The sequence below is a fragment of the Crocodylus siamensis genome, chromosome 9 (genome assembly GCF_052110815.1).
Source record: "Crocodylus siamensis isolate JL-2025a chromosome 9, ASM5211081v1, whole genome shotgun sequence".
NCBI classification, from domain to species: Eukaryota; Metazoa; Chordata; order Crocodylia; family Crocodylidae; genus Crocodylus; species Crocodylus siamensis.
Window position 1 is genome coordinate 11,041,859 of NC_143403.1, and position 22,303 is coordinate 11,064,161.

Sequence of the window (22,303 nt, forward strand, 5' to 3'; positions counted from 1 at the left end):
AGCTTTTACTGATTGGGGAAATAGTTTGAGCTGGGTAACTGTATGGTTCAGCACAGTAACACTAGTAATTAAGCAACACAAACCTGGGTGAAATTGGATTTAAGCACAATAGGCATTCAACAAACTCAGTATGTGCAATTGACATCAACACAGTGTATGCAATTGACACTCTTAGCAGAGGGTCAAATGCAACCAGACTGAAACTAGACACAAGTCTAAATGCTTTAGCAGAGAAAGCAGCACACTTCAGGCTAGAGAAACTGGGACAACTTCAAAGGCACTAAGGAGTCTTGATTAGAAATCTGCAATACATGGGAAAACCAGGTAGGGGAACGGCAACTGTGTCGTATCTAATCAACTGACTGAGCTGCAACTGAAGCTTCAGTAGAATATAGGAGAATAAAACTATTATGCACATCATAAGGAGGAAGCACCTCTTCTGCCCTCCAGGATGTCTGCTTAAGCCCTGAAATCTGAGTATTCTTAATTTTGTTCAGCTGTGTACAGATCATGCGAATGGTCATTTAGTTATTGAGCCCTTTAAAGTACCCAACTAGAGCATTTGTCTTGCAATGTGCAGAAAAGTAGAAAATATTTCAGGAACAAATGGATAGTTTGCAACAGAATGTCTGAATTATAGCCTACTTCTTTCGTAATTGGTGGTGGGATCAGCAGAGTTTCACATACATTACTGTCATCTGAACTGCATGTGCTTTAAACAAATGAAGAAAGTTTCAAAATTAACTTGGTGCAGTCATGAACTGTTCTGGAAGGAGAAAGGATTATTATGGAAAGGTTGAACTCTGCTGTCTTGTGTATGTAAAAAAAAATGTAAATCTCCTTGAACTTTTCAGGCCTACTGCAGTAAAAATGGATATAGCATATCATGACTCAGAGTGGCAGAAAGAGGTCTAAAAATCCACCAAGTATAGGAAATGAAACTGAACAATTCTGTGCCTTTTATAAAATGCAAACTCTTCCAATTCCCTTCAGCAAAAAAGGAGTCAAGTTTGTTCTCCTAAGTGTTTTGCCTGGATTGCAATTTAGTCACCTTTCGAAAAACAGGTGGCATGGCATTTTTCAATACTGAATTACACACTGCAGAATGTACATCAGGGAAACCAGCTTCTCAAATGCATCAAAAATCATCTAGTAGTTTGTTTTGGTGCACTCTGACAGCCTTAAAGGTTGGGTCACTCTGACCAAAGGAAAAATAGATATTGTGGACCTTTAATATTTCCTTTCCGCTGGCCTGCTGGGAGGGTCCAGGGGGACATCACTGGAGCTGGAAGCCTGCCCAGAAGGTCACATTGGTCACCCGTCTCTTAGGTACTTGTAGAGGGGAAGGCCTGGGTAGTGGGGAATAAGTTTCCATGATAACCAGAGTCTGAAATGTTCTTAGGGTTTGAAGCGGTCATTTCACAAAAAAGCCATGGCATGCTGCTTGGTACTTCTATTGTCTGACACAATCTCATTTTCCCACTTCTCTTAACTATCCAGTGAATAGATAAGAGCTAGGAGGGTGGATAGCAGCTTTCAATTAAGGAAGGCAGAATGGTCTGAACTGTACAACTGATCACTGAGAAGTACCCAGATGAGTTTTTTAAAAAACCCCTGCGGTTTAGGTACACCACATACTTTGCATCCTGTTTTTCTTAATGCGTAACCGAGGAATGACTTGTTTATCTAAATGGGCATTATATTGGGCACTACTTTGTCAACCTTATCTAATACCCTAGTGTTGAAGAGGTTAATTTAGCAAATAGTTCCTTTCCATTCTCTTCTTTTTGTCCTCTTTTACAGGCTTTAAATAATAATAATAATACAGTTAAATTGGAGAGGGACATTTAGGATATTAAATGCTTGCTTTGTTCTGCCTTTTGGACTGTGGCTTCTTCTCGGTTTTCTTATGTTCTAAAATGATATCTTAAAATGGGTGACACAGCATCATTGCTGCTATGCCTATCACTTCATTCCTCAAAGCACCATCAGTGCAACTCTCCAAAGATGACACTGCAGTATATGGAAAGCTGAACTGAGAGGTAATGAACAGTAATGAAAAAGTTAGAGGTAGATGAGATGACGCTATGATGCGAGGACAGGCAAAACAAAGCCCTTAATAGAAGACTGTGGAGCTGGGATTAGCTGGTGTGCCTGAGTGGGCTGCATGTATTATAGAAGCAATGCACTCATTACGAGTGGGTGGCTGCAGAATGCCAATGCAATTCCAAACTGACTCCCTCCTCTCCCTAGAGGATGCTTGAAAACTAATACTGCACCTGTGAAAGATTTATCCTGAAAGTACAGCTGTTGCAGGGAGAAGAGATGATCAGGTCACCTGAGAGGAATGGTAGAGTGAGCACAGAACGATTAGATCCATGCAAAATAGATCATGTAGAGCTCTATGTGCTAAAAGGTGGCTCTTCTTCATTGAAAGGCATTGCAAATGTCATGCAGCATGAACTGTGCCATGTCTCCCCCTACCCCTTCATAAGAAAAAAATGTTAGAATTAGGCCAAAATATTTTATTGAAAAGTAACTGGAATACACCCTTGTGCTAAGGCCAGCATGAAGTAGATGCTGTTCCACATAAATCCTGAAAATCGTGTGGCAACTGTGTGAAAGAGCTATGCAGTGTCAGATACACAATCCTTCTTGGTTCACTACATATATACAAATAGATACCCAGCAGTACATAATGTGGGATACCTGTGGTCAAATTTTCCTCAGGGAATAATAATAAAAAACCACAAATTTATTTTTACTATAATAAACACAATAACAAATGAGCAACCGGTAACAAATACATACTTTACAAAGAAAAAAAATGCTCTTCAGATTCTGAATCTGCTGAGCAGCAGATTGAATCCACCTTCTATGGAGGCTCTGGATGGGTCCAACACACGTGTGGTGCTGTTTCCTCCCAGCTAGTGCTCAGAGCAGGCCACGTAGCTCTGTTTCGCAGCAGAAGCCTGGATCAGTCGGTGTTCTCAATTTCAGTTTCAGTCAATTTCAGACTCTGTCCCTCTTCACGGAGATTTCCCTCCAAGCACTCCCCCGCAGAGCCCATCGGGTGCACCCAACACAGCCCCCAGCCACCATCCTCTTGAGCAAGATGGACACATTTGAAAGAGTTCTCTCCTCTGTACAAGGGGGTTACACGTGCACACAAGATAAGGGAATAAGCATGCACTCAGCTCACCACTGTTTTGTCTAATGAGGTGGTATGAGTAAATCAGTCCAAGAACTCACCCCCAAAGTCACTAGCAAAGCCCCCTGGTCTGCTTAGGAAGTAGGGCATCTGTGTTTCTGGATTATGGTTGCAGTGAAAGCCCGGAGTAGTGGACTGGGGAGGAAGCAGAGCAACCAGTCAGGCAGGGGAAAGGAATCAGGGTGACACTCAAGGAGGGTGTAGGGCTTATTTGTGGCACACCCAACAAAAAAGGTGGTTGCCCTTTGGTGTATTGTTGTCAATCAAAATGTGACAGAGAATACAGGCAGTGGTGGAAAAATCAACATGCGACTAGAGACTGGTCGAGATTCTTTTCTTGATCAGAAACAGGTTATTGTCAAACTGAAATCTTTGGGGACAGTCTTGACAAACTTTTGTCAAGGAAAGTCTTTTGGTCCAGGATGGAATATCTGGTGAAGATAAATGAATGATCTATGTAGTTAAATATCTTCTCATGTAGGAGAGCCAGTTTCGAATTACTGATTAGCATCCCTATTCCAGGGATGAGATCCTTCTGATTTTTTTTTTTTTTTTTACACCCACATCCGTTCTTGCTTTGTATATAGTCTTAAGTTTGTCCCAGTATGGAACAGAATTTTTCTCAAAATTGCAAATTTTCATAGAGCAGGAAAACCATTTTGCTTCCCTCCCCTATGCTTCTCTAAGAAGCAAGATACCAGCAGCATTTGAAAATCTGCCTGGGTGATGTAAAGAAAGAAAATGATACTATAATAATTTCAGTTATGGGGTTTGGAAGACAAAGTTGAGTTCTGATGTCCCATTAATGAGTTTAAGAAACACTGAAAGATGAGCCAGAACGTTAGCTGGTGTATTTGTGGCCCATGGGTTTAAGTGGATTGTACAAGCTTATGTATGCACGAGATCTGGCCCTGTGACTTCAAGATGTTGCTCCCAAAAATTACACCAACATACCCATTTACAGACAAGACATGACACTATTTCTTCATTCTCAAAATGTGGCTTTTCAAAGTAATTTTAAACTCCTCATGTTCAGGTGGGGTAATGGATTTTCGTACAGATATTTTTCCTGTTTCCAAAAGAAAAGAAATCTCTCTTAGGACTTCCCCTCCACCTCTCTTTTCCTGGAGTTCCTCATCTGAGGAGAATGTTATATTTTCTCTGTGTCAAAGGGTCTCCAGCATGTATTTGTGAGGCCTCGTGGGTGTCCTTTCACTGTAATAGAGCCAAAATGCATCAAGAGGTTAAAGCTGAGAAGGGAAAAGGATGATTTAGAAAAAAGAGAAATGTGTGCCACTAAAGGAATTACCTCTCTTTTTAAATAGCGTAAGAACACTGCTGCACTGATCTCCAGGGGGTGAAATCAGTGATGGCAAACCAATAAGACAGAAATTGTTAAACTTTTTCTTTTAGCACCAAAATAGCTCTTTAAATAAAAGTTCTCTGCTATGTCAGAATATATTTTGTCATGCAAAGAAGGAACAAATAAAAAGGATCTCCTTACCTTTTCTGTTTCCCTGTGTACCCAAAAGTAAGCTGTTTTCAGACAGATTTTAAGAAACAAACTCCATTTACATATAAATGTGTGTTTTACTCAGCACTAAATAGGCAATATCTAAACCTAATTGAGTGGAATTACTAATTGGAAGTCTGATTTGCATAGCTTAATGGTGGAATAGTGTAAATACATCCTAAGGTGCAGAATCTAATGCGGGTCTTACATCAACACTGGTATCTCATCCATTGGTTTTTTATGGCTTCAGTAACTTAATGTATCAATTTCCCTTCTGCTTTGACACATTGCAGTGTCTCATGTGAACTTTATGGGTAATGTATATATTCAAGTCGCTATAAAAATAGTTGGGTTTTTGTTACCAAAATCATTGTTGCATTGAAGCAAACATTGCAATGCTTAGCAGTCCTTAAGCATTGCAATGACACTTATATACCCTACATGTTTGCTTTATTGCCTATTTTACAGAGTTAAACTTGAGACCGAATATACATTGATTTAATGGGTTATTTCAAGACATGTAGTTGCTTAAGCAAACTTACAGAAATTTAATCAAGGCTTTGTTTTGAATAAGAGTGTTTACCTGTGAACTAGAATTTATAAAATAACGTTTTTATAGGGTAGATGAGAAATGGAAAGGGAAACAATTTCATCTTTTATTTATTTATTTTTATCCGTATTTGAGAAAATAGCAATAGACCACAAGACTTTTTTTTAACTGGGTGTCGTACCATGTCACATTTGCCTTATTGTTGAGAAAACCATTTGGTATTAGGCTAAGCATAGATTAGAAGGTGGAACTGTTCTTGTTTTAGGTTCAATTTTCATTCAAGGCTTTTTATAGGGATAGGAGTTGGCAATATAATATTTCTATTTTTGATCTTAAAGAATTGTGATCTTATTCTAAGGATTGTAAGAAGAAAGGCATTTGTTGCAGTTAAAAAGAAAAATCAACCTTTACCTGATTTTAATTATATCAGCTAGGAAAGCTGTAATTTCAACTCTTCCTTTGTGAGATGAAGACATACATTAGCAATTTAGACACATACTTTGTCAAGTGAATTTAAAAAGTACCACTGATATTCTCATTAGTAGGTTTAGGTTTTGCCCACATGGTACATTTCCAGTTGTGTAACCTGCCCTTATTTCAATATAAATGATAAGTGGCTTCACCCTGCTAGAGCCTGGTGTACAGTTACTCCAGGGGAAAAAATTCAGTAAAACTATGCCAGTACAAATTATTCCTAGGTAAATGTCACGTGTCTACTTTTATCCTAGTGTAGATGTTTGGTCAGTTTACTGAGGGGAAAGGCACTATCAATAGTAGTAGCTGCTTTGGAACAACTGGTCATCTGTCCGTTCTGGACACTGATGTCAATTTACTAGTGTACATGTATACTGTGCCTATGTGTGAAAGAAAAGGACATGCAATAGGGCATGCAGACTAATTTTCCCATAGCCAAACCATTTAAATTTTGAGTTGCCCCCTTAAGATTTGTTATAAGAGCATGTTAATGTTAGATTTTTTTGTAGAACAGTCAAGTGAATGTTATGAGGAGGCTATGATGTATCAACAGAATGATTTTTGCTGGTGAGGAATAAGAAAACACTCTAAAGAAAAAGCTAGAGAGGAAGCAAAATGCACAGGGAAGCCTTTTGTTTGAATTGTTAGATTTGAAGAAAGAGAAAAACCTGTGAATCAAATTATAGAAAGGAAAGATGACCTCAGTTTGAGAAGGTGGTTTTTGTCAAAAGTCAAAAAAAAGGGGCACTGAAAGTAGAGAAAAACAGAGCACCTTGTCAGGTAGTATGCGTTAACCGAGTTTCCATTAAGTTTGCTAAACTGTGCACTTGAATTATATAAACAAGATCTCCAATTCATTTTTAAACCCTAATACAATGCTTATGAATACCCTATGACAAAACCATTGTGCCTATGAGTACAAATACAATAGGTTTTACGTGAATGGTGGACACGGGGCATAAATTATTTGTAAAGGAAGAGACTCTCATAGGTCTGGATCTCAGTGTATGAATGTGATAGCTGGTTCAAACATGGCCAAGTATGTGCAAGCATCTCATAATCTACTATTTCAAACCACAGATCTCTACACTTAAGGGTAACTAAAAAATATCGCTCCCTCATTCAGTAGAGGATAGTTTCCAATGATCCATTCTGTGGACAAAATATTACACTAAAATATTTTCCTTTTTATAACAACCTCAGAAAGAATAAACAGCTAATTAAAAATAATCCAGACATATCAAAAAGAGGTAGTAAACTTTGTAGAAATACTAAGCCAAATAAACTTTGTAGAAATACTAAGATAATTCCAGACACTGTGACTGTGAACCTAAATGTACAATAGGCTCCACTTGCAAAGCCAAAAATTCTTCATGATGAAATCTCTCTTGACAGAAAATACAGTGACTTCTGTGGGGTTTCTGAAGAGGTAAGGAGGTTACAAGAGAGGGAGAGGAGGTTTAACACCAATAAATAATAGGCCTCGTGGAATTTGGGTGGTCAATTATGGAGTGTTGTAGGATTTCATAGTTCATTACTGTGACAGCCTTGATCTCTAAGTACATAAGAAAATCCAGTCTAGCTCTTCTAGTCTCATTATTGGAATGGATTTGCCTCCACGGCCATCTGAATCAAGATGCCATTCTTTTCTCCCTCATTTTATAAGTGGTTTTATTTTGCACATAGGTTACTCTTAGTTTATATTAAATTGTAATCTAATCCTGAGTTTTATACAGCTTTGGTAGAGCTCCCTGGTTAGGATTTAGACTTAAAAGAAGAGGAACACCTGGGAATGAAAACACAGAATGGAAAGGTGACCTCCGTTTGAGAAGCTGCACAGTCACCAGACTACAGTGTTTGGGCCTGACTACATTGGCCGTGTTTGCTCTGAAGTATTCCCTGCTCTGAATAAGGTGCAGCACTTGTTCTTTCCATGGCCTCTGTGGCACAGTTCCTAGGCACAAGCCCTCTTTTCCTCCTTTGCAGAAATTGAATCTTATGGCCCTGTTATGTTAGTCTGCCAGGGCCAATACAGATCCTCAAGACTCCCATGTAGCAGAAGCACACCTTTTTACAGAGCTCTAGCTCTCTGGGTGCTCTGGATTTACCATAATAGTTGGAACAGACAAGATTTTGGGCAGGCTCCAAAACCAAACACTCTTTATCTAGTACAAAAAATAGGCAGACCTATACACAACAATAAATGGAAAAGTCTTGTACCAAACAAGGCTCATCTGTTCCTCCCTCATGTCAAAGCTTCCCGATACTCTTGACTCCCAAGAATCCTTAGGCTCAGTGGTTCTTAGATCCATTCTTAACATCCGGGCTAAGTACAGACGGTCAAGGCTGAATCAATCAATCTTTGCAGGTTAGTCTAAGCTGTGTAGATTGAACTGGTAACAGACATTCACTTTTGATATGAGAAATGCAGCCACATACCTTCAGTGGCCCAGGCCAGAAGCTGGTGGGCAGTAGAGCATGCTTCCTCACTTGGCTGGAGCAGACAGCTTGGCCAAGTTTAGCCTGCCCACTATGTGAGCAGTGGGGAGTTTTGTGGGTGCGAAGTATCTTGGGATGCAGAGGGACTGAGTTAACTTGAATCTGGAGAGGATCTGAGACAGAAGTTCAATAAACCAATTTAACCTAAATCAGTGAAATCTGATACTACATCCACCCAGGTTTATCTCATACTGGTTTTGGCCATTTTGAGAGCAGTTGATATGCACTGAACTTCTGTTGTGTTACAGATTTGAACTGGTTTCCAACCACTTATATCAGTTTATATGTAATTTCTGTCCCTAGCCCTGACGACTTTGTTCTGCAACTGGGGAAATTCCACTGCTCAAAATCCCCTGCTTGCTAATGACCCTCCACTGTGCCTAGTCTTGGAGATGTCACCGCCACGACAGCATATTACTGACTCCACACAGAGCCCAGCAAATTCATAACCTGAGCCAGAGTTCATAAACTGAATGTAGTTAGAGTCCAAAAATCATCATATAAGTAAACCAATTTCCATCCTGGCTGGAAAGAAAAATAATTAAAATGCAGTTGCATTAATGTTGAAGAGCTTATCCAGTGTATTTAAAATAAATACAAAATAGCTATGATATTCCTCTTATGACTTCATGCCAATATAAGGAGGATTAATAGACTGTGTGAACACACTAGACAATAATAAAGCAGAGGAATTAAAATCACTTCAACATACAGTAGATAAACCTTTGAAAATAAGTTAAAAGTGCAGTCTTGAATATCAGTATAATTAGAATGTATGAGTAACTTTTTGTAGGGAAAACTACTTTAAAAATGCTCATAATCAGGCTATAACAGGAGTCAACTACTGCTCTGCTACAGAGAACAATTTCCAGAAAGTTTAAAAACTGAAAAGGTGGAGAAGCCCAGGAAAGGTTACACAAATAAAAATAACTTATCCATCTATCATTCCTGCCACAATAAATCTTGCTATTTTGAAGGAACAGTGTGATGACCCCAGAACAATGAGAGCAGCCTTGCTCTGGTACAGTATTTCTACTTTCTTAGGATAGCCACAAAAGCCTTACTGGTCATCAGCTGACCATATTTTTTTTGGTGGGGGTAGAAGGGCAGGGTTAATACTACTTCAGGTTGCTGTTTACCAAAATCTTTTCTTCTGAAAAAGAAAAGATTCTCAGGAGGCTGACTCAACAGGAAAAGTATCTGGACTCAGAAAAACTGTTTAGCTAATATTTAAGGACGAATAAGACTGACCATTGCAACAACAATTTTGGGACTTTGTGGATTCTATATGGTTAATTCTCTACTCACCACCTCAAAATAATGTCTGGATTTCTTTCTAAAAAGTCATTCTGTGTCTCAACTGTAGTTATGGGTTTGATGCAAAAATTATTGGATGAGTTTTTTTGGCCTCTGTCATGAAGGTGGTCATAATATATGGTCATGATAGATCATTCTGGCATTAAAATTTATGAATTAATCAATTGTGTGAAGCCCACAGATGGCATGGTGCAGAGCTATTGGATAAAAATAGGATGAAGACAGTTTTATGAATTTTTGATGACAGGTTTATGTCATTTTTTGCTTTAATACAAATACCCTAAATATTTAGTTTAAGGTCTGATGGGAATGTTTTATATTGAATTATTTTTTGTTATTCATAGATTGTAAGGCTGGAAGGGACCTTGGAAGATGATCAGGTCCAGCCCCCTGCACCAAGCAGGATTTTTTGTTTTGTTTTGTTTTGTGTTATGTTTCAGTAAGAGAAATCCCAGGAGCAAACAAAAGTTTTGATCAGAACCTTTTTTTTTAATTTAATTTTTCATTTATCACACAGACTAAATTACCAACATGTTCACACAATCCTTGTAGTAATACCTCTGAGAAAATTAATCAGAATCATTTTATTAACTCTTAGTCAACTTCATCAGACAAATAAAGCACCAGATCCAATACCCAGGGCTGCAACTACACGAGGCACTGACTGTGCAGTTGTTACTGTGCAGTCTTTTAGTAATTAGTACATTTAGTACTTCAGTCATTTAGTGTATTTAGTACTTGCATAGTAACAAGCTACTGGGCAGTGAGTGTCTTGTGTAGACACTGAAAGTGTGTCTTATGGGAGAAAGAAACTATGGGCTCTTTCACCAATGGGTGAGACATGGATAGTTTCATGTGAGATTCTGGCCACCTCTCTCCTTTTTTATTCTACCGTAATGGTAGGTGATCACTATATCGAATTGTGTAATCTTGGAGACCCGTGTTCAGCAAAACAAACAGATTTGTAACTTCAAGCAAACAAGCAGTCCCACTTTCTTCAATTGACCCACTAATTTAAGCTTCATATGTTTAAATTTCTTGTTGAATCATATATTACTCTAGTAAATATCTTGGAAATATACTGGATTTGATTTATTTCATTGTACAAGTGATTTGGATAAAACCGGTATATTGGGATAGTGAATCAGATCCACTATTCTCAAAAATCTGCTAATTTTAGAAAGAGACCCAGGATAGAAATTGGCATTTAAGCAATTGAAAGATAATGGGTCTTCATCTTGCCCCCGTAAGAAGAGAAGTCTGAACACACATACAGAGGGGGAAAAAAATCAATTTCTTCCTCTTATTTCTTCCCTGTCTCGGGCCTTTTCACAATGAAGGTCACACACACCTTCATTCATCCCTTATCTTCTGACGTTTTTCAAGCCATACCTTGTGTTCGATGTCTGTGCCTGGAGCATTATATGTCCTTAGTACATCCTTCAGGACAATATACAATTCTCTTATCTTTCTCAACTAAGAAACATGCATCACAGTCAGAGAGAAGGCTGCAAGCTCAGTAAAATGATGGGTCACATGAGGTCATATATCTTTGTCATTGTTCTTGATTCTTCTTGACCTGGGGGAGGGGTTTTGCTCCTGTTTTCATTGTGTTTATAATAAGTTTGGAGCTGAAAAAAAATAGCAAAAACAAAAAAAATCAAGTGGAACTTTTGTATTATAAAACAAGAAGAGCCAGTAGATATTGTCAGACGAAATATTCATCATTAGAGCTGTGTAAATAACTGATTCTTTCTGTGCATTTTCAGTTCAGAAAAGTAAAGAAAAACATTTCAGGATGGAAAAAAAATGTATTATTTTATGAACTTATAAATATATTTTTAATATTGGGATCAAGGTTTATTTCAAAACAAAACATATCAGCATCTGAAATGATTCCACTTTGAAAATGTCCAAAATAAATATTTAAGGTTTTTTGCAATATTTGAATTTTAGACTGAACATTTGCTGAAATAAATATAAATTCACAAAACTTTTGGTAGACCAGAATCTATATTTTTTGTCAAAGTTTAATCTGAAAAATGCCAGCTGCAGTCTGACTTGCATACCTGCCATTGCTCTAGTCAGGTTCTCAAAAAAAGCTATCTGTAGCATACATATTATTTGCATTTATATAGGAGATTAGAAACAAAGAGACACAACAAAACCAACTCCTGGTTAGAAGACAGTAGTGTCTGAAATCCCAGCTGCATTAAGTCAGCAGGAGTTTTGTAACGGCATCCAGAGAGCCATGATTTCACTCAGTGTATCTGACTGGTATGTATTATGCATTGCAGCCAGTTACCAGATCTGAACATAAGTGTTCAAATTAATTGATATTGCAAGAGGCAAGGATTTCTTAGGGTTATATCTTTTATTGGACTAACTGCCTAATTGGGATAGTTAGTTGTGTTATTTGTAATTTTACAAATAATGCAAAGAGATATGACAACTAACACAAAGTTGAGGTCCTCGCTGCTTTCAGGAAATCATGACCTCCATTCCACCTTCATGGGTTCTTAATTTATCCATCTCACATACCTGCATTATCTGCTTATTCCTGCCCTTCTACCTCCTCTCCACTTTGGAAGATACCATATGTACTCAAATAAAGGATGACCATAATTATAAGATGACCCCCCCCAATAATTAGATTTTATATATGGAAAATGTATAAATTTGTTAGAATTTTCCAAGTACAGAATCTAATTATTCGAGGTTTGGCTTGAATTTGTCCCCTTCTCACTGCTACAGTAGGGAAAATAAATTGGGGGGAGGGGTTAGATAGCCCTTTGCACTCTGCTTTCCTCTAACTTTTTCCTCTGACAGCCCCTACCCTCTCTCCTTATTGTCAGACCCTGCTTTCCCTAAGCATGTGGAAGTGAGGAGCAAATTTGACAACAATAGCCTTGAAATTAAACATGACTGTAGCAATATGCATATAGTATATAGATTTAGTTCATCTAGAATTGATGCATGTTAACATTTTTTTAAATGATACAAATTTTAGCACAAGAGTTTCATAAATATACTTCTGAACAGCACATTGGCACCTACTTATGTCTAATATAAGCCATACATGAAGCTTAGTCAAAGGCCAAAAGACTCATGACATACCGTGTAGCTCACTGGGCTGGGCCCCACCAGTCAACAGTATTTCAAGCCATGGTAAGCCACAACATTGCATACAGTTCACCCAGAATCCCAATGGCATGCCCTCTCCCAGCCTGGTGCATATCATAGAATCATAGGAAACTAAGGTTGAAAGGGACCTCTGGAGGTCATCTAGTCCAATCCTCCACTCCAAGCAGGACCATCCCCAACTAGATCATCCCAGCCAACGCTTTGTGTAGCTGGGTCCTGTAAACCTCCGAGGATGGAAAGTCCACCTCCTCTCTGGGTAACCTGTTCAAATATGTTACTACCCTTCCAGTGAAAAAATTCTTCCTAATATCTAACTTAAACTTCCCTTGCTGCAACTTGAGCCCATTGCTTCTTCTTGTGTCATCTGTCAGCACTGAGAACAGTCCAGCTCCATCCTCTTTGGAACCCCCTTCAGGTAGTTGAAGGCTGCTATTAAATCCCGCCTCAGTCTTCTCTTCTTTAAACTAAACACGTCTAGTTTCATCAGCCTCTCCTCATAAGTCATGTGCCCCAACCCCTGAAACATTTTGCTCTCCACTGGACTCTTTCCAATTTGTTCACATCCTTTCTGGAGCAGGGGGCCGAAAACCAAACACAAGACTCCAAATGTAGCCTCACCAGTGCTGAATAGAGGGGAATAATCACTTCCCTTAACCTGATGGCATCATACTTACCAATGCAGCCCAGTATGCCATTAGCCTTTTTTGCAACAAGGGCACATACGACTAGTGTAGCCCCACTTTCCATGATGACCCTACAGCTTCAGCGTATGCATATATTCCAAATACCCCCCACAAAGGATCCATGTGCTAAGTAGCCCCCACTCATAACTTGTCACAAGTTCTGAGATGATCCAAAAAATTATGTGCAGATGAGGTGCAGGGCAACTTGGTCCAGCTTCACGTCATGGAGGGTGTGCCAGGCTGACAAAGGGTGTGGCAGAGGGATTCTGCATGCAATGTTGTGGCTAACCATGACTTGAAAAGGAGTTGGTGGTGAGGAGGATTGCCCTTAATGGGCACTGACATTTGTCTTATTCAGATGGGTTACACTAACCTATCCTTGTGGTAGGATTCCATCAGCATCTCGGCCTTTTTGGCTAAGATCAAATGTAAACAGAGATGGGACCCCCCTAAGGTTGGAAGGGACCTCTGGAGGTCATCAGAGATGACCCTCTCCCCCCTCCACCTCTAATAGATTCAAAGAACTTTCTAAATCCTGCACTATTCACTACCTCCATGGTTATATCCCATATATCGTTATTTACAACTGTGTATGTTTGCTTTATGAAGCTTCTCCCTATTCGTATGCAGTACAGTTGTGTGGGGTCTCCTGTATATTCTTTGTGATACAAGTGTTGTGTCTCCTCTACCCTATCACCTCCAGGCTTAGTTAGTTGTATGTCTTATATGTAACTTAGTTGCATTCATGCCCTCCCCCCCCCGCCCCCATTCTTTACTATGTAGCTCTTTACTAGGCTCTTCTGTATTTTCTTGTGCCTCAAACTTGGTCATCTTGAGCTTTAAAATTTTCTGGCACAAAGGAAAGGATGTCAAGGCTTTGGCCCTCTGGGTGCTGTCCTGATATTGCAATACCCCAAGGCCCAGCGCCAGTTCCTTGTGAAGGGAAAGCCTGCCAATTTTTAAGGGCCGCACACACGAAGTTCCCATCATCATTTTCACCCATTGTGGGTCATGTGTTTTACAGCCATGCTTAGTGTTGGTTGTATTTAATCAACTTCATAGTTGGTTTCCCTTCCTGAGAACATGTTGTTTTTTACAGCAGTTTAATGATAGACAATATATTTAGTGAAATTTCCTTGTGTTCAATTATAAGGCCAGTTGGGGAGAAAAACCTGATCTTGTATTTGAGTAAATATGTTACTGCTTGAAGTAGTCCCTAGTGGAGATAAAGATCTAGGGAGGGCAATGCTGTGTTTTTCATAGCCTTTTAAAGTTACTGATTTTGGCATTTTGTACTATTCTTTCACTTGCTATTGCCTATTTATTCTTCCCTGCCCTTCTAGTCTAGGGTAGTGGAGGGTAACCTTTTGGCAAGCATGCTGCAAATCAGTCTCACACCCTCCAAGTGCTTTGCTGCTGCCAGATGGGCTATTTTGCTTTCTGTCCCTTTGCTCTGTGCTCTCTGTAATATTTTCTGGTCTGCTTTCTGCTCCCTGCCCCATCTGTTGCTGTGTTGCCTGTCCCCTCTCCGGTCTGCCATGTGCCACTCACAAAGGCCATCTGGGCCACTTATAGCACATGTGCTGCTTCTTGGCCACCCACCCCTGCTCTAGAAAATTAAAATAAATGGGAAAAAGAGGTGAGCACCATACCAGCTCCATTCAAATGTCTTGTCTTATGTTTATCATTAAATAAAATATAGTTTAGATGAGATTTTTTTCACAAGATTTCCATGTCTGTATGGTCATTACCTAAGTGAGTGTCCTCGCTGCATGCATTTTGTATGCTGATACTTATATTTGGTATGAAGGTGCAGAATTTTAATCTGTAAATGCACAGTATTTTCTTCTTCATAGATGCCAGAGTGGAGAAAAACTATCCCTTGGAGAATTAGAAGATAATGAATGATTGGCATTTGGTGCAATTCTTTATTCTTTTGAGAATTTGGCATGCCACTCATTGGGAAATTTAGTCTATTGAATGACATCCACGTTTACCAGATGCGCTGTCAAGGCACAGTATATGTCAACACCTTTCCAGAATATCACTTGAAGCTTGATTCTATTTATTCAGGGGCATCTGATATGATGTTACTGAATAAGTTATTGTACACATTTATTTCTATTCTAGAATGGTTCATGTAACTGAAGCTATTGCTTTCTCCCCCATCGAGAGGCCAACTCGGGGAGGTAGGATTTATCTGTGTGAGAGTATGATGCACTTTGTGAAGTGCAGTGTGTGAGTTCTGTCCTTGAGGAAGTCTGCAGGGCTGTCTCTGAAGTGATCCTCCACATGGTAGCCAAAGCTGAGCTGAGCCAGAGTGGAAGAACTGAGCCTTGTTAGCTCTGTCTTAATAATTAAACAGACCTGATGGCATTTTTTGCCCCAGACTGGCCTTTCATTTTAAGCATCTTTGATACTCAAAGTTTGGCTCATGGGAGGGGATCATCCCAGTCTTATCAGAGCTTTCTCTTTGATCTAGTGTCAGTTGAACTTCTGAATGTTTGGTGCCTCTGCAGATCCACTTCTAGGTCGAGGCCATGTGAAATTATTTGTATAACTGTACCACTTAGGAGTCTGAGTCATGGACCATGACTCCCTTGTGGTAGGTACTGTACAAAAAGATATTCTCTAAACCAGCAGCAACTTTTAAAGAACTCATGAGAAGGTTCAGTTTTGGGCCCCTACTCTTTATCTCTTTAGGCAGCCATAATAAAACATAATGGTAATGTCAGGGACCCCTGAACAAGTTGAGGCCTAATGCATTTGCATAGTTTGTGGAGTTCGGTGCTATCCCTGCCCTGCATAAGTCTAGGGCCCAGGCATTTCATTTTGTGCTAAGGCCCATCAGCAGCGATTTTAAGCATGCCGCTCTGCTCCAGGGACACTGCCTCCTAAACTGAAAGTGGTGTATGTGTGCCTGTTGTGTAGTGCTTTGGACAAGGTAATTAGGTTGTGGGGGAGCTAAATACCGCATTTGGGAATGGCCCGAAGCACTAAATGAAATGTCATTGTGACCCAAAAGAAAATCTATGCCAAGAATCTTGGTGGCAATTTGATAAGTCTGGTCTTTTGGACCTCTGTTCTCCCCACTTGCTTATACGTTCCCTAATAGTTCTTTTTGAGATGATATTACAGGCAGATAGCTATTATGCTATTAAGTGTGGGATAGACCATATGGCTTTGAAATACCTGGTATTTTAAAAATACCAATAAGCACTGAAAAGCAATGGGCGTTCATCATGTATATATGGTGGCTCAATTCTTATTGTAATTATGGTCTCCGCCTGTTGCTTTTCCTGCATTTAAGTACAATAGAAATGGTAGAACATTTAGCGCAGCTGCCTTCAACAGACGTGATCTAAACAAATGCTTTTTTATCAGGCTCTGTAAGCTGCTGCTCATAGCAAAAACCTAGCAGCTAGGAAAAATTCCAGTTCAAATCCTAATTAAACCACAAGCTTGCTGCATGACTGTGGGTAGGTTGTCCTTTAATCGACCAACAGCCCAAAAGAAAAAACTTTGCCTTGAACTTTGCTGTGTAGACAGATTTTTCAAAAGTGCATGGAACAGAACTTACTTACATTTCCACCAGTTACATTTCACTTGCACTGAACTTCTGACCTGGTCCATGACACCTACTGCTAAATACACTAATTCCTTTATCTATTACTTTTCTGACTATTCATTTAAATGGCTTTACATTTGTGTATTTATTAACCCAGATATCTCCAGATACAGTTTATCTGGTGCAGCTTTTCAACTGGCTTGGGTGCCTTATTTTTTCCATTAAAAGAGGGATTGGATGGCTTGAATGGGGTCATTTATTTTATGAAAGTCATGCATAATCCATAGTACTCAGTGCATAAGCTTCAGTAGATGAACCCACATCAGGACAGTAGACTAATAACAGCTGATTCTGAGTCATGACACATTTGGACTGTATATAGTAGGCTAATGAGGTGAGGGACAGAAAGGAAAAAGAGGAATGAATGGCTGATGTGCCAGAAGTCATTGTCAGATGACCACTAGTCGATAATCTGGGCGGAAACATCTATTGAAACTGTGTTCCTACAGACACGAGAAGGATAAGGGATACATCTCAGCAAAGAATAGGCCAGAAGACCCTTTTTGTGGAATGTGGTTTAAAAGCTAATAGTTCAGTTAAATATTGGTGCATGTCACTTTTCACAGGCACCTAATAGAGCTGGCATTTGATCAGGAAAGTATCAGTCTGTGTTTGTGATGTTCATGGAAGTTATTCTCAATGTTATTCTCAAAGGAAACACTTTTCCATCATAGCCAATGACCACATTCTGTCACATTACGTCATGAGCTATGCTTCACTAGTGATGATTATAATGACACTAGTTGTGCCATTAACTGCTCACTATTAAGTGGAAGAGGTTCAAAATATGGTCCTTACTATTTATTAAGCTAGGCATTATCATCCAAAAAATAAATACATAGTTGGAGCCCCATAAGCATTCTAATTTAAAATCAGACAAGAGTATAACCAAGGGCAATGACAGAATGGGTGGAAGTAGAGTAGGGAAGGACAGGAAGGTGAGAGAGGTTCATTGTATAATCATGGCCTCCTCATGCAGCTGCCAGTCCTTTTTTAATATATTGAATGAGGGCGGATAGACATGCAGCACACTGATGCAGAAAGCAGATAAGGGTGGGTCTAAATTTAAAAAAAAACAAAAACAGAAGTAATGCTTGCAGTAGAGAATAGGTTTGAGATAAGTGATAGACCTGAGGTTGGAAGGTAGAATAAAGAAAGGCAATGGAAGAAGAAAATCGTTGCTGGTAAATGGGAAGGTGAGAACATGCAGGCAGATTTAGCTGAGAGGGTTGAAATGCATAGAAATTTGGACAGAAGAAGATGGGGCATGTGTGAGGGGTAGACATCAAGGGATATCAGTTAGCTTGCAAAATGGCACTTTGGGTTTTTGGGGCTGAGGGGGAGAGAGTGACAAGGTGTTGCAGAAAACAGGTTGTTCCTTGGCTCTTGCTGGAGCTCTGGGTGTTACAGCTGAAAAAAAAATATCCAGTCAGTGGGAAGTCTCCTGTGTATAGTGTTGGTAGAAGCCCTTGCAAGAACGGAAGGTCAACAGGAACCTGGAGTATTTTCTCAGAGCATTTTGGGTTAATTTAACATCGGTTCAGCTATGGCATTTTAGCCAAAGATGGTCAAATGCCTTGATTCTTATTCATTCAAGCACTGGACTTCATCTCTTTCAGGCTAGGGAAGATTGTCAAGATGTCTCCCTGCCCATATTTCTTTTACAAATGTTACATATAAAGTTAGTATTGATCATTTATGTGATGCCTTGACTAGAATGCTGCAGAAGTTTTCCTTGTCTAAGGACATTTGTCTAGTGTCCCATGAAGTGGGTAATCTGCTGAGTTGATGTCATTCGAAGGTGTTGAATGGAGATGCTAGCAATGTTTTCCTATGATCCTACTCGACTTCACAACTGAGTTCACTGGACATCTCTGGCAGTATCCTAAATATGCATTTATGATTTTACAGAAGAGGCATGTCAAAGTTCATATCTGGACAGGAGATCTCAAGAAACAACTAGAGTGGAACAAATTAAGCTGTCAATATTTATATTTGCAATGTTAAGTTCCTTTAGGGTTCAGAGCTGTTCCTAGCTAATGGATCTTCAGATGGCAGTTCATGCAGATAAGTTCCTTTTCACCTCTATAGTATCTCATCTGACTTGACCCTCTTTGTCCCTCCTAATATAAGCAGGAAGTTATCTGCATGAAGTGAGGGAAAGGACTCTGAATATGGATGGTTACTCAGAGCCTTCCCTATAACACAGGGTGTTGATAGAGACTCAATCCTTTAGAACTGCAGCACTTAGGCAACATTTAAGTGTTGCTATGTGTTCTGGCAAGGTAGGATGTTCAGTGACCATGGCTTAGTGCTAGATAATTAGTTGTATGTCAGCCAAGAGTAACTGCCTGTGTTATACTTCTGCCATCATTTCCATCAGTATTTTCCTCTAGCTTAAGTTAAGTGATAGCTTCTAAGAGTTAGGCCAGAGAGAGTTCATGATGCAGATTACTGTGTAGTTGCCAATTCAGAAATTTGGAGGCAGCCAGACAGAGTAGCTGTTGGCTCCTGAGGATTGCTTTCCTTTTATACATAACCAGGGTGAAAATTCTGGGTTTTAGCTTCACAAAGCTCTGGCACAAAACAAGAATTATTATTCCATTTCAGATGATTGCTGTGAACACATTAATTGGGGAACACGAGTTATAACAACCTTAGCTACTTTGCTCTTTAGAGAAAATGATAAAAAGCCAAAGTAACACTAACAAGTATGTGGCCAGGGGTCACTACAAGGCAAAGCAAGTCAAGATTTCCTTTTTAATGTTCCCTAATCTAGAACATTCAAATCTATCTATGGTTCTGGGATAGGCCCTTTAGCGGTCTATGAAAAAAGGAGGTTATTGGAAACTGTCAGCAGTAGTAAAGTAAGGAGTCATTTGCACTGCAACTCTGAATCATTCTTCTGTTGTCCTTATATACACATCAGGTTTGTGTACCAGCCTGCCATCATTAGCCTTTTGAAGAAGCATGAGGCATATCGCTGTTCATAACAACTAGTAATACCAGGGCTTTGCATCCTAACCTTTGCTGTCTGTTGGTAAATGGGTACTAGTCTTATTAGCAGCTTCTACATGAGTATGACAGCTTTTTCCCTAAAGGTGATTTGGTCCCCAACTCAAGCTTGGGGCACAGCACAGTGTATAGCTGCTGTGTCTGCTTCTTAGGAGCATACTCCAGTGGAGGCATAAGGTGAGGAGGGGGACAAGCATGTTGCTGCATCCCATTCCACTATAATTTTTATGACAGTGGCTCAGGCTTTAGGCCAAGCCACTAACGATTTCATGCTTACAATACAAACTTGCCAAACTGCACTAATGAAAAGTGATATTTTTTTCTTTTTGCTTCAGTGAGAAGCTGATGAAAAGAAAATTCCATTTCACGAGACAGCAATTCTCAACCAATGCCATGCAGTCTTTAAGGGTGATGTGGGGTGCCTACACATGATTTACAAGATAAACTCAGAGATTTCAAATAGGAATCTATAATGTCATAAACATTTGGACCAGTTCTGCTCTTACTAAGTTTTTTGTAGTATTAGAACTACTCTATTATTTTTTCCTTAATCCAAAAAAGGGTGAAATTAAACAGGGACATTTTCTGAGGGATGTCTTGAGTCTAAAAAAAAGTGTTGAGAACTGTTGTCATGAAATGTCCTTTGCACCAGTCTGCATGGACAGGTACCATTGTGAGAGCTCTCCTCCTAAGCCACTGCTCAAGGATCCAGGGCTGAATTTTGCCCTTTATCCCATTTAAACTACCCAGTCTACTCAGTCAAAAAGTGATGATTAGTTATTTGAATTTCTTGTCAAAACATCTAACATTATTATAAAAACTGATAACTTTTTAAAACCATTCTTACCAAATGTTTTGAGAGGGGAGGGGGCAGCGGGAGGGGAAACTTCTCATATAACTGCCCTTGACAGTTCCCACCACCATCCCTTAAAGGAAAAATACAAATGTCCTTTCACATTTGGTGCAGGTAGATCTGGAAAAGGCCTTTTTTTAGCATGTGACCCATTGGGAGCCATCAATACTACATGTGATATTTCAGTTTTCTTACTAAGCATGGATTTAGAGTGTACATGGCCATGAGAACGTACTAACAGTAAAAAGGTTCCTGAGACAATCCTCTGTGAGATTGGAACAGATTATAGGTGTAATGTGACCCGTGTAAGATGGGTGTCAGGCAAATATGTAGGTGTTTCCAGGATAGTCAGGGGTAAAACAGACATATAGACTCATGCCAAATGAACCATGTCTTTGTATCCATGATGTAATGTACCATATTACTTCCTAGGGTAAAACCTGACATAGACATCTTATGAAAAATAGATAAAGGGTATAAGGGGAGGGGTAAATGCAAATACGGTTTGTAATATGGGCTCTAACTTGGCAGTGTTCATGCTGAGTGATGGATAGAAATACAAAGCTATTAGAAAGCAATGTTGTCTTTTTGTTAACTGCTCTCCTTTAACCCATTGCTGCTTTCTTCTCCATCTTTGAGGCAAGTTGGTCCTAATCTGACATCATTTAGTCAAGTGTTATAACAATAGTTACTTCAGTTGAGAGGGCAATTCTAATCTCCTGCTTCCTAGGAGTAGTAAGCTATGAGTGCAGAAATATCCATCTGGTTATTATTACTGTTAATAATGTTTATTAGAGTAGTGATCAACCAGGAATGGTGGCCAACCTTCTCTCCATGTCTGAAGGCCCATACTATGCCTATGTAGCGGCTGGAGTAGGAAGCAGAAGATGAAGGGAACCTGAAGACAAGTTTTCTTCACATGGGGTGTATGATGGCATTTGAGGAACAGGGCAGGCCCAGGAGCATTTTATCAAACTACACACGGCTCCCCATAATACTGGAGTTTGACACAGTGGACAGATGGACGTGGACAGGGACAAATGGTGGTAGAGGCCCAGTTGCTAGAGATAGCAGTGTAGTCCCTTTATGTACTTCCCAGGTCCCTGTAGATAAGGAAGGACATGCAAGAGGGGCTCTTAGGCTAGGTGCATAAATTTGGGGGCATTACAGGGAGATTAGATCAGATTCAAAATGGCCACCTGCTCTAAGGTAAGTCAGGATCAGGGGGGCTAGCAGGGAGATGGGAGGCAAGCAAGCTGGGGAGGATATGGAGTTGTGGGGCAGGCATGATCTGCAGTGGGGTAAAAGGACCATAGGGGCAGGCAGGGTCTGTGGTAGACTGCTGGAGTCTGAGTGTCTGGTGGGATCAGGGGACTTGCAGGGTCAATGGTGGAGCTTGGGGGGCCACCAGTCCTG